This window comes from Grampus griseus (genome assembly GCF_964374135.1).
Source record: "Grampus griseus genome assembly, chromosome: 17".
Taxonomy (NCBI): Eukaryota; Metazoa; Chordata; class Mammalia; order Artiodactyla; family Delphinidae; genus Grampus; species Grampus griseus.
Window position 1 is genome coordinate 2,393 of NC_139011.1, and position 11,536 is coordinate 13,928.

Consider the following 11,536-nt stretch of genomic DNA (forward strand, 5'->3'; position numbering starts at 1 on the left):
CCTAACCCGTACGCTGACACTAACCCGCGCCCTCACACGTACGCTCCCCCTAAAGCGTTGTCGTACCCTCACCTGGACCCTAAACCGTCCCTGTCCCCTAACCCTAACCCTAGCCCGAACCCTAACCCTAAACCTTCCCCAAAGCCTGACCCTCACCCGTCCCCTAATCCTAACCCGTACGCTGACACTAACCCGCGCCCTCACACGTACGCTCGCCCTAAAGCGTTGTCGTACCCTCACCTGGACCCTAAACCGTCCCCATCCCCTAACCCTAACCCTAGCCCGAACCCTAACCCTAACCCTTCCCCGAAGCCTGACCCTCACCCGTCCCCTAATCCTAACCCGTACGCTGACACTAACCCGCGCCCTCACACGTACGATCCCCCTAAAGCGTTGTCGTACCCTCACCTGGACCCTAAACCGTCCCCGTCCCCTAACCCTAACCCTAGGCCGAACCCTAACCCTAACCCTTCCCCAAAGCCTGACCCACACCCGTCCCCTAATCCGAACCCGTACGCTGACACTAACCCGCGCCCTCACACGTACGCTCCCCCTAAAGCGTTGTCGTACCCTCACCTGGAAGCTAAACCGTGCCCGTCCCCTAACCCTAACCCTAGCCCGAACCCTAATCCTAACCCTTCCCCGAAGCCTGACCCTCACCCGTCCCCTAATCCTAACCCGTACGCTGACACTAACCCGCGCTCTCACACGTACGCTCCCCCTAAAGCGTTGTCGTACCCTCACCTGGACCCTAAACCGTCCCCGTCCCCTAACCCTAACCCTAGCCCGAACCCTAACCCTAAACCTTCCCCGAAGCCTGACCCTCACCTGTCCCCTAATCCTAACCCGTACGCTGACACTAACCCGCGCCCTCACACGTACGCTCCCCCTAAAGCGTTGGCGTACCCTCACCTGGACCCTAAACCGTCCCCGTCCCCTAACCCTAACCCTAGCCCGAACCCTAACCCTAACCCTTCCCCGAAGCCTGACCCTCACCCGTCCCCTAATCCTAACCCGTACGCTGACACTAACCCACGCCCTCACACGTACGCTCCCCCTAAAGCGTTGTCGTACCCTCACCTGGACCCTAAACCGTCCCCGTCCCCTAACCCTAACCCTAGGCCGAACCCTAACCCTAACCCTTCCCCAAAGCCTGACCCTCACCCGTCCCCTAATCCGAACCCGTACGCTGACACTAACCCGCGCCCTCACATGTACGCTCCCCCTAAAGCGTTGTCGTACCCTCACCTGGAAGCTAAACCGTGCCCGTCCCCTAACCCTAACCCTAGCCCGAACCCTAATCCTAACCCTTCCCCGAAGCCTGACCCTCACCCTTCCCCTAATCCTAACCCTTACGCTGACACTAACCCACGCTCTCACACGTACGCTCCCCCTAAAGCGTTGTCGTACCCTCACCTGGACCCTAAACCGTCCCCGTCCCCTAACCCTAACCCTAGCCCGAACCCTAACCCTAACCCTTCCCCGAAGCCTGACCCTCACCCGTCCCCTAATCCTAACCCGTACGCTGACACTAACCCGCGCCCTCACACGTACGCTCCCCCTAAAACGTTGTCGTACCCTCACCTGGACCCTAAACCGTCCCCATCCCCTAACCCTAACCCTAGCCCGAACCCTAACCCTAACCCTTCCCCGAAGACTGACCCTCACCCGTCCCCTAATCCTAACCCGTACGCTGACACTAACCCGCACCCTCACACGTACGCTCCCCCTAAAGCGTTGTCGTACCCTCACCTGGACCCTAAACCGTCCCTGTTCCCTAACCCTAACCCTAGCCCGAACCCTAACCCTAACCCTTCCCCGAAGCCTGACCCTCACCCGTCCCCTAATCCTCACCCGTACGCTGACACTAACCCGCATCCTCACACGTACGCTCCCCCTAAAGCGTTGTCGTACCCTCACCTGGACCCTAAACCGTCCCCGTCCCCTAACCCTAACCCTAGCCCGAACCCTAATCCTAACCCTTCCCCGAAGCCTGACCCTCACCCGTCCCCTAATCCTAACCCGTACGCTGACACTAACACGCGCCCTCACACGTATGCTCCCCCTAAAACGTTGTCGTACCCTCACCTGGACCCTAAACCGTCCCCGTACCCTAACCCTAACCCTAGCCCGAACCCTAACCCTAACCCTTCCCCGAAGCCGGACCCTCACACGTCCCCTAATCCTAACCCGTACGCTGACACTAACCCGCGCCCTCACACGTACGCTCCCCCTAATGCGTTGTCGTACCCTCACCTGGACCCTAAACCGTCCCCGTCCCCTAACCATAACCCTAGCCCGAACCCTAATCCTAACCCTTCCCCGAAGCCTGACCCTCACCCGTCCCCTAATCCTAACCCGTACGCTGACACTAACCCGCGCCCTCACACGTACGCTCCCCCTAAAACGTTGTCGTACCCTAACCTGGACCCTAAACCGTCCCCGTACCCTAACCCTAACCCTAGCCCGAACCCTAACCCTAACACTTCCCCGAAGCCTGACCCTCACCCGTCCCCTAATCCTAACCCGTACGCTGACACTAACCCGCGCCCTCACACGTACGCTCCCCCTAAAGCGTTGTCGTACCCTCACCTGGACCCTAAACCGTCCCTGTCCCCTAACCCTAACCCTAGCCGGAACCCTAACCCTAACCCTTCCCCGAAGCCTGACACTCACCCGTCCCCTAATCCTAACCCGTACGCTGACACTAACCCGCGCCCTCACACGTACGCTCCCCTTAAAGCGTTGGCGTACCCTTACCTGGACCCCAAACCGTCCCCGTCCCCTAACCCTAACCCTAGCCCGAACCCTAACCCTAACCCTTCTCCGAAGCCTGACTCTCACCCTTCACCTAATCCTAACCCGTACTCTGACACTAACCCGCGCCCTCACACGTACGCTCTCCCTAAAGCGTTGTCGTACCCTCACCTGGACCCTAAACCGTCACCGTCCCTAACCCTAACCCTAGCCCGAACCCTAACCCTAACCCTTCCCCGAAGCCTGACCCTCACCCGTCCCCTAATCCTAACCCGTACGCTGACACTAACCCGCGCCCTCACACGTACGCTCCCCCTAAAGCGTTGTCGTACCCTCACCTGGACCCTAAACCGTCCCCGTCCCCTAACCCTAACCCTAGCCCGAACCATAACCCTAACCCTTCCCCGAAGCCTGACCCTCACGCGTCCCCTAATCCTAACCCGTACACTAACGCTAACCCGCGCCTTAACACGTACGCTCCCCCTAAAGCGTTGTCGTACCCTCACCTGGACCCTAAACCGTCCCCGTCCCCTAACCGTAACCCTAGCCCGAACCCTAATCCTAACCCTTCCCCGAAGCCTGACCCTCACCCGTCCCCTAATCCTAACCCGTACGCTAACACTAACCCGCGCCCTCACACGTACGCTCCCCCAAAGCGTTGTTGTACCCTCACCTGGACCCTAAACCGTCCCCGTCCCCTAACCCTAACCCAAGCCCGAACCCTAACCCTAACCCTTCCCCGAAGCCTGACCCTCACCCGTACCCTAATCCTAAGCCGTACGCTAACACTAACCCGCGCCCTCACACGTACACTCCCCCTAAATCGTTGTCGTACCCTCACCTCGACCCTGAACCGTACCCGTCACCTAACCCTAACCCTAGCCCGAACCCTAACACTAAAACTTCCCCGAAGCCTGACCCTCACCCGTCCCCTAATCCTAACCCGTACGCTAACACTAACCCGCGCCCTCACACGTACGCTCCCCCTAAAGCGTTGTCGTACCCTCACCTGGACCCTAAACCGTCCCCATCACTTAACCCTAACCCTAGCCCGAACCCTAACCCTAACCCTTCACCGAAGCCTGACCCTCACCCGTCCCCTGATCCTAACTCGTACGCTAACACTAACCCACGCCCTCACACGTACGCTCCCCCTAAAACGTTGTCGTACCCTCACCTGGACCCTAAACCGTCCCCGTCCCCTAACCCTACCCCGAACCCTAACCCTAAACCTTCCCCGAAGCCTGACCCTCACCCGTCCCCTAATCCTAACCCGTACCCTAACACTAACCCACACCCTCACACCTACGCTCCCCCTAAAGCGTTGTCGTACCCTCACCTGAACCCTAAACCGTCCCCGTCCCCTAACCCTAACCCTATCCCGAACCCTAACCCTAACCCTTCCCCGAAGCCTGACCCTCACCCGTCCCGTAATTCTAACCCGAACACTAACGCTAACCAGCGCCCTCACACGTACGCTCCCCCTAAAGCGTTGTCGTACCCTCACCTGGACCCTAAACCGTCCCCGTCCCCTAACCCTAACCCTAGCCCGAACCCTAACCCTAACACTTCACTGAAGCCTGACCCTCACCCGTCCCCTAATCCTAACCCGTACGCTAACACTAACCCACGCGCTCACACGTACACTCCCCCAAAGCGTTGTCGTACCCTCACCTGGACCCTAAACCGTCCCCGTCCCCTAACCCTAACCCTAGCCCGAAGCCTAACCCTAACCCTTCCCCGAAGGCTGACCCTCACCCGTGCCCTAATCCTAACCCGTACGCAAACACTAACCCACGCGCTCACACGTACACTCCCCCAAAGCGGTGTCGTACCCTCACCTGGACCCTAAACCGTCCCCGTCACCTAACCCTAACCCTAGCCCGAACCCTAACCCTAAAACTTCCCCGAAGCCTGACCCTCAACCGTCCCCTTATCCTAAACCGTACGCTAACACTAACCCGCGACCTCACACGTACGCTCCCCCTAAAGCGTTTTAGTACCCTCACCTGGACCCTAAACCGTCCCCATCACTTAACCCTAACCCTGGCCCGAACCCTAACCCTAACCCTTCCCCGAAGCCTGACCCTCACCCGTCCCCTAATCCTAACCCGTACGCTAACACTAACCCGCGCCCTCACACGTACGCTCCCCCTAAAGCGTGGTCGTACACTCACCTGTACCCTAAAGCGTCCCCGTCCCCTAACCCTAACCCTAGCCCGAACCCTAACCCTAACACTTCCCCGAAGCCTGACCCTCACCCGTCCCCTAATCCTAACCCGTACGCTAACACTAACCCGCGCCCTCACACGTACGCTCCCCCTAAAGCGCTGTCGTACCCTCACCTGGACCCTAAACCGTCCCCGTCCCCTAACCCTAACCCTAGCCCGAACCCTAAGCCTAACACTTCCCCGAAGCCTGACCCTCACCCGTCCCCTAATCCTAACCCGTACGCTAACACTAACCCGCGCCCTCACAAGTACGCTCCCCCTAAAGCGTTGTCGTACCCTCACCTGGACCCTAAACCGTCCCCGTCCCCTAACCGTAACCGTAGCCCGTACCCTAACCCTAACCCTTCCCCGAAGCCTGACCCTCACCCGTCCCCTAATCCTAACCCGTACGTTAACACTAACCCGCGCCCTCACACGTACATTCCCCCTAAAGCGTGGTCGTACCCTCACCTGGACCCTAAACCGTCCCCGTCCCCTAACCCTAACCCTAGCCCGAACCCTAACCCTAACACTTCCCGGAAGCCTGACCCTCACCCGTCCCCTAATTCTAACCCGTACGCTAACACTAACCCGCGCTCTCACACGTACGCTCCCCCTAAAGCATTGTCGTACCCTCACCTGGACCCTAAACCGTCCACATCCCTTAACCCTAAACCTAGCCCGAACCCTAACACTAACCCTTCACCGAAGCCTGACCCTCACCCGTCCCCTAATCCTAACCAGTACGCTAACACTAACCCACGCCCTCACACGTACGCTCCCCCTAACGCGATGTCGTACCCTCACCTGGACCCTAAACCGTCCCCGTCCCCTAACCCTAACCCTAGCCCGAACCCTAACCCTAAACCTTCCCCGAAGCCTGACCTTCACCCGTCCCCTAATCCTAACCCGTACGCTAACACTAACCCGCGCCCTCACACGTACGCTCCCCCTAAAGCGTGGTCGTATACTCACCTGGACCCTAAACCGTCCCCGTCCCCTAACCCTAGCCCTAGCCCGAACCCTAACCCTAACCCTTCCCCGAAGCCTGACCCTCACCCGTCGCCTAATCCTAACCCGTACACTAACGCTAACCCGCGCCCTCACACGTACGCTCACCCTAAAGCGTTGTCGTACCCTCACCTGGACCCTAAACATTCCCCGTCCCCTAACCCTAACCCTAGCCCGAACCCTAACCCTAACCCTTCCCCGAAGCCTGACCCTCACCCGTCCCCTAATCCTAACCCGTACACTAACACTAACCCGCGCCCTCACACGTACGCTCCCACTAAAGCATTGTCGTACCCTCACCTGGACCCTAAACTGTCCCCGTCCCCTATCCCTAACCCTAGCCCGAACCCTAACCCTAACACTTCCCCGAAGCCTGACCCTCACACGTCCCCTAATCCTAACCCGTACGCTAACACTAACCCGCGCCCTCACACGTACGCTCCCCCTAAAGCGTTGTAGTACCCTCACCTGGACCCTAAACCGTCCCCATTCCTTAACCCTAACCCTAGCCCAAACCCTAACCCTAACCCTTCCTGACCCTCACCCGTCCCCTAATCCTAACCCGTACGCTAAAACTAACCCGCGCCCTCACACGTACGCTCCCCAAAAGCGTTGTCGTACCCTCAACTGGACCCTAAACCGTCCCCGTCCCCTAACCCTAACCCTAGCCCGAACCCTAACCCTAACCCTTCCCCGAAGCCTGACCCTCACCCGTCCCCTAATCCTAACCAGTACGCTAACACTAACCCGCGCCCTCACACGTACGCTCCCCCTAAAGCGTGGTCGTACCCTCACCTGGACCCTAAACCGTCCCCGTCCTCTAACCGTAACCCTAGCCCGAACTCTAACCCTAACCCTTCCCCGAAGCCTGACCCTCACCCGTCCCCTATTCCTAACCCGTACGCTAACACTAACCCGCGCCCTCACACGTACGCTCCCCCAAAGCGTTGTCGTACCCTCACCTGGACCCTAAACCGTCCCCGTCCCCTAACCCTAACCCAAGCCCGAACCCTAACCCTAACCCTTCCCCGAAGCCTGACCCTCACACGTTACCTAATCGTAACCCGTACGCTGACAGTAACCCGCGCTCTCACACGTACGCTCCCCCTAAAGCGTTGTCGTACCCTCACCTGGACCCTAAACCGTCCCCGTCCCCTAACCCTAACCCGAGCCCGAACCCTAACCCTAAATCTTCCCCGAAGCCTGACCCTCACCCGTCCCCTAATCCTAACCCGTACGCTAACGCTAACCCGCGCCCTCACACGTACGCTCCCCCTAAAGCGTTGTGGTACCCTCACCTGGACCCTAAACCGTCCCCGTCCCCTAACCCTAACCCTAGCCCGAACCCTAACCCTAACCCTTCCCCGAAGCCTGACCCTCACCCGTCCCCTAATCCTAACCGGTACGCTAACACTAACCCGCGCCCTCACACGTACGCTCCCCCTAAAGCGTTGTGGTACCCTCACCTGGACCCTAAACCGTCCCTGTCCCCTAAACCTAACCCTAGCCCGAACCCTAACACTAACCCTTCCCCGAAGCCTGACCCTCACCCGTCCCCTAATCCTAACCCGTACGCTAACAGTAACCCGGGCCCTCGCACGTACGCTCCCCCTAAAGCGTTGTCGTACCCTCACCTGGACCCTAAACCGTCCCCGTCCCCTAAACCTAACCCTAGCTCGAACCCTAAGACTAACACTTTCCCGAAGCCTGACCCTCACCCGTCCCCTAATCCTAACCCGTACGCTAACACTAACCCGGGCCCTCGCATGTACGCTCCCCCTAAAGCGTTGTCGTACCCTCACCTGGACCCTAAACCGTCCCCGTCCCCTAAACCTAACCCGAGCCCGAACCCTAACCCTAAACGTTCCCCGAAGCCTGACCCTCACCCGTCCCTTAATCCTAACCCGTACGCTAACACTAACCGGCGCCCTCACACGTACGCTCCCCCTAAAGCGTTGTCGTACCCTCACCTGGACCCTAAACCGTCCCCGTCCCCTAACCCTAACCCTAGCTCGAACCCTAACCCTAACCCTTCCCCGAAGCCTGACCCTCACCTGTCCCCTAATCCTAACCCGTACTCTAACACTAACCCGCGCCCTCACACGTACGCTCCCCCTAAAGCGTTGTTGTACCCTCACCTGGACCCTAAACCGTCCCCGTCCCCTAACCCTAACCCTAGCCCGAACCCTAACACTAACACTTCCCCGAAGCCTGACCCTCACCCGTCCCCTAATCCTAACCCGTACGCTAACAGTAACCCGCGCCCTCACACGTACGCTCCCCCTAAAGCGTTGTCGTACCCTCACCTGGACCCTAAACCGTCCCGGTCCCCTAACCCTAACACTAGCCCGAACCCTAAACTTAACACTGTCCCGAAGCCTGACCGTCAACCGTCCCCTAATACTAACCCGTACGCTAACACTAACCCGCGCCCTCACATGTACTCTCCCCCTAAAGCGTTGTCGTCCGCTCACCTGGACCCTAAACCGTCCCCGTCCCCTAACCCTAACCCTAGCCCAAACCCTAATGCTAACCATTCCCCGAAGCCTGACCCTCACCCGTCCCCTAATCCTAACCCGTACGCTAAAACTAACCCGCGCCCTCACACGTACGCTCCCCAAAAGCGTTGTCGTACCCTCAACTGGACCCTAAACCGTCCCCGTCCCCTAACCCTAACCCTAGCCCGAACCCTAACCCTAACCCTTCCCCGAAGCCTGACCCTCACCCGTTACCTAATCGTAACCCGTACGCTGACAGTAACCCGCGCCCTCACACGTACGCTCCCCCTAAAGCGTTGTCATACCCTCACCTGGACCCTAAACCGTCCCCGTCCCCTAACCCTAACCCGAGCCCGAACCCTAACCCTAAATCTTCCCCGAAGCCTGACCCTCACCCGTCCCCTAATCCTAACCCGTACGCTAACACTAACCCGCGCCCTCACACGTACGCTCCCCCTAAAGCGTTGTGGTACCCTCACCTGGACCCTAAACCGTCCCCGTCCCCTAACCCTAACCCTAGCCCGAAACCTAACCCTAACCCTTCCCCGAAGCCTGACCCTCACCCGTCCCCTAATCCTAACCGGTACGCTAACACTAACCCGCGCCCTCACACGTACGCTCCCCCTAAAGCGTTGTGGTACCCTCACCTGGACCCTAAACCGTCCCTGTCCCCTAAACCTAACCCTAGCCCGAACCCTAACACTAACCCTTCCCTGAAGCCTGACCCTCACCCGTCCCCTAATCCTAACCCGTACGCTACCAGTAACCCGGGCCCTCGCACGTACGCTCCCCCTAAAGCGTTGTCGTACCCTCACCTGGACCCTAAACCGTCCCCGTCCCCTAAACCTAACCCTAGCTCGAACCCTAAGACTAACACTTTCCCGAAGCCTGACCCTCACCCGTCCCCTAATCCTAACCCGTACGCTAACACTAACCCGGGCCCTCGCATGTACGCTCCCCCTAAAGCGTTGTCGTACCCTCACCTGGACCCTAAACCGTCCCCGTCCCCTAAACCTAACTCGAGCCCGAACCCTAACCCTAAACGTTCCCCGAAGCCTGACCCTCACCCGTCCCTTAATCCTAACCCGTACGCTAACACTAACCCGCGCCCTCACACGTACGCTCCCCCTAAAGCGTTGTCGTACCCTCACCTGGACCCTAAACCGTCCCCGTCCCCTAACCCTAACCCTAGCCCGAACCCTAACCCTAACCCTTCCCCGAAGCCTGACCCTCACCCGTCCCCTAATCCTAACCCGTACTCTAACACTAACCCGCGCCCTCACACGTACGCTCCCCCTAAAGCGTTGTTGTACCCTCACATGGACCCTAAACCGTCCCCGTCCCCTAACCCTAACCCTAGCCAGAACCCTAACACTAACACTTCCCCGAAGCCTGACACTCACCCGTCCCCTAATCCTAACCCGTACGCTAACAGTAACCCGCGCCCTCACACGTACGCTCCCCCTAAAGCGTTGTCGTACCCTCACCTGGACCCTAAACCGTCCCCGTCCCCTAACCCTAACCCTAGCTGAACCCTAACCTAACACTGTCCCGAAGCCTGACCGTCACCCGTCCCCTAATACTAACCCGTACGCTAACACTAACCCGCGCCCTCACACGTACGCTCCCCCTAAAGCGTTGTAGTACCCTCAGCTGGACCCTAAACTGTCCCCGTCCCCTAGCCCAAACCCTAGCCCGAACCCTAACCCTAACCCTTCCCCGAAGCCTTACCCTCACCTGTCCCCTAATCCTAACCCGTACGCTAACACTAACCCGCGCCCTCACACGTACGCTCCCCCTAAAGCGTTGTCGTACCCTCACCTGGACCCTAAACCGTCCCCGTCCCCTAACCCTAACCCTAGCCCGAACCCTAACCCTAAACCTTCCCCGAAGCCTGACCCTCACCCGTCCCCTAATCCTAACCCGTACACTAACACTAACCCGCGCCCTCACACGTACGCTCCCCCAAAAGCGTGGTCGTAGCCTCACCTGGACCCTAAACCGTCCCCGTTCCCTAACCCTAACCCTAGCCCGAACCCTAAGCCTAACACTTCCCCGAAGCCTGACCCTCACCCGTCCCCTAATCCTGACCCGTACGGTAACAGTAACCCGGGCCCTCACACATACGGTCCCCCTAAAGCGTTGTCGTACCCTCAGCTGGACCCTAAACCGTCCCCTTCCCCTAACCCTAACGCTAGCTCGAACCCTAAGACTAACACTTCCCCAAAGCCTGGTCCTCACCAGTCCCCTATTCCTAACCCGTACGCTAACACTAACCCGCGCCCTCACATGTACGCTCCCCCAAAGCGTTGTAGTACCCTCACCTGGACCCTAAACCGTCCCCGTCCCCTAACCCTAACCCAAGCCCGAACCCTAACCCTAACCCTTCCCCGAAGCCTGACCCTCACCCGTTACCTAATCGTAACCCGTACGCTAACACTAACCCGCACCCTCACGCGTACTCTCCCCCTAAAGCGTTGTTGTACCCTCACCTGGACCCTAAACCGTCCCCGTCCCCTAACCCTAACCCTAACCCGAACCCTAACCCTAACCCTTCCTCGAAGCCTGACCCTCACCCGTGCCCTAATCTTAACCCGTACGCTAACACTAACACGCGCCCTCACACGTACACTCCCCCTAAAGCGTTGTCGTACCCTCACCTGGACCCTAAACCGTCCCCGTCACCTAACCCTAACCCTAGCCCGAACCCTAGCCCTAACCCTTCCCTGAAGCCTGACGCTTACCCGTCCCCTAATCCTAACACGTACGCTAACACTAACCCGCGCCCTCACACGTACGCTCCCCCTAAAGCGATGTCATACCCTCACCTGGACCCTAAACCGTCCCCGTCCCCTAACCCTGACCCTAGCCCGAACCCTAACCCTAACCCTTCCCCGAAGCCTGACCCTCACCCGTCCCCTAATCCTAACCGGTACGCTAACACTAACCCGTTCCCTCACACGTACGCTCCCCCTAAAGCGTTGTCGTACCCTCACCTGGACCCTAAACCGTCCCCGTCCCCTAACCCTAACCCTAGCCCGAACCCTAACCTCAACACTT